This window comes from Limulus polyphemus, unplaced genomic scaffold, assembly GCF_000517525.1.
Source record: "Limulus polyphemus unplaced genomic scaffold, Limulus_polyphemus-2.1.2 Scaffold164, whole genome shotgun sequence".
NCBI classification, from domain to species: Eukaryota; Metazoa; Arthropoda; class Merostomata; order Xiphosura; family Limulidae; genus Limulus; species Limulus polyphemus.
This window is the reverse complement of record NW_013665774.1, coordinates 618,443-620,961: the sequence shown is the minus strand read 5'-3', so window position 1 is coordinate 620,961 and position 2,519 is coordinate 618,443. Positions and strand designations below refer to the sequence as shown.

Sequence of the window (2,519 nt, the reverse complement as noted above, 5' to 3'; positions counted from 1 at the left end):
TACAAACCCTTATGACCAGTTTTATTTTTAGTGCTAATCTGTATGAAATGTAATTATTTCTACAGAAACCGTTGGAGGAATACAAACGTGTTAAACTATTGATATGACAAGTAGTATATTGTTGTGACGTGTTCTATTGTTGAGTAGGTTTTCAACAGGAAATTATAAACGAATGTACGTCTCACTTGCATTGAACTAAATAACTCACTCAATCTGGTATTTATATTGCGCTCTTATTACTACCTAAATCTGGTGTCATCCTTTTTTCGAGCAATCAAATATCTACATGAAAATATTAAATATATATAGCTTACAATAGTATTCATTCTTCACAGATTCATTTGTATTGTTTTAGGCCATAACAAAAATGTAGGTCCAAATAATACCTTCTGGGAACATACTTTTTTATAGTAGAGACATGCATTTTACTTACATTAAAAATATATATATAGTTTTGGGTGTTTATTAAGAATAAAAATCAAACTTCAATAGAAGATGAGTAAAATCATTAGAAACAACATCACTTTGGGAAACCATTACAAAAAAAAACAAAAACATACCCTCACTGTTTTTAAATATGAAATCCTCACTGCACCACTTGTAACATAGCTAGTACATTAAAAAAAAAAACACTTCTCCCTCTGATTTGCATTTGACAAAATGAAGACATCAGTTTTAAATGTTTTGCTTCACCTCACTATTCCCATATCCAATACATATGACTCAAATATGTTCGCTTACAATTACAGAATTTACAAATCTGACTCATTATGTTGCATTAACTTTGAAGCGACACTGTAACAGCATTCAAACTCATTTCAATTTTTTTAAATTCTTTAATCCACATTTCTCGAATCTCTTTCACCTAATACTTTACCGCCTAATGACAAAATGTTTTATCTATGGTTATATTTATGTTTGCTTGACCTCACGAGGTTAAAATGTTTTATTCATGGTTATATTTACGTTAATTTTACCTCATCATTTACTGCCCGACACACAGTTTACTTCCTCTTGATAAATTCTGTTTGTTCATGGTTACATATCTGTTCATTTAACCTCATCGTTTACTTTCTACATGATGCTAAGATATGTATTCATGGTTACATTCCTGTACACTTAATTTCATCACTGACTGCCTGATAAAACATTTTATTCGTGGTCACATTTCTGTTTACTTAACCTCACCATTCAATGATTAAGACTAAGATGAATAGAGTGTACAGTCAGATACATGAGTAGCTATTGAATTATTTGTGGTTTAGAAATTCCAAGATCTGTTTTCTTACATTATTTGTGTGTGTTTGTTTGTTTTGAATTTCGCGCAAAGCTAAACGAGGGCTATCTGCGATAGCCGTCCCTAATTTAGCAGTGTAAGACTAGAGGGGAGGCAGCTAGTCATCACCACCCACCGCCAACTCTTGGGCAACTCTTTTACCAACGAATAGTGGGATTGACCGTCACATTATAGCGCCCCCGCGGCTGAAAGGGCGAGCATATTTGGTGGGACAGGGATTCGAACCCGCGACCTGCAGATTGGGAGTTGAGCGCCCTAACCACCTGACCATGCAGGGCAATTTGTGTGTGATGATGTTTTTCTAATGACCCAGTTTTGGTTTAATCAAATAATAACCTTGAAGCTGTTAAAGTCTTCTATTTTGAGCTTTTTATCGAGTTTAAGATCTTTTACTAAAGAAGCAGTAGCGATCCAGATTTAATGATTTTCAAAATAACAGAGTGTAGGATTAAGATATACAAGCAATTTGTAGCAATATTTTTTTGTGATGATAGGTGGAACTGAATTATTAAGGTGACGTAATTTTGTTTTTATTCTTTTGAACGTGAACTGGATGTGTGAATTTGGAAGATATATGATGAAGATACAAACAAGACTGTTTTTATGCACAAAGCTACACAATGAACTATCTGCGTTCTGCCAATTGCGGGTATCCAACCCAAAATTTTAACTTTATTCCAGCTTCCTTTAAAGCCACCGAGGGAAAAAAGGTGCAGTAAGCATAAAAAATATCATTATATTAAGTAAAATATTGAGATATAGAAGTACAGGTATTAAAGCTGTATCCTTTCTTAATTTAGAAAAATAAATATATCTTTATTGAAGTAATTACTTTGTTTTAATTTGGTACAGGGGCTTAATTATACGTTTTAAGACAAACAGAATGTACTTAACCGTGGACTAAGTTAAATCTAAAATTCTACATTTAGGCAGTCACTCATGATCAGGATTCATGCGGGTGTGACTAGTCTCTCTATATGAACAGTGCACAAGATAAGTCTGATCATTTCCCTCAAAATTAAGCTCACATGACATATGTAGAAATAGAATTACCTGATAATGAGACTTAATAAATAGTAATAACAATTCTGACGTGTGTGATGTGGCATTCTGGGAAGTCCTGTCAGAGCTTGTATATGAATATTCTGCCGAGCGAAATTGCCCCCAGTGGCACAACGGTATGTCTGCGGACTTACAAAGCTAGAAAACTGGTTTCGATACC

At 33.8% G+C, this 2,519-nt stretch overlaps 1 protein-coding gene across 1 annotated transcript in view; it reads left to right on the top strand.

Annotated features, from left to right (window-relative positions):
* LOC106477283 overlaps positions 1-2,519 on the top strand; it is a 60,107-nt gene that overhangs the window by 615 nt on the left and 56,973 nt on the right. The gene's annotated exons all lie outside the window — the stretch shown is intronic.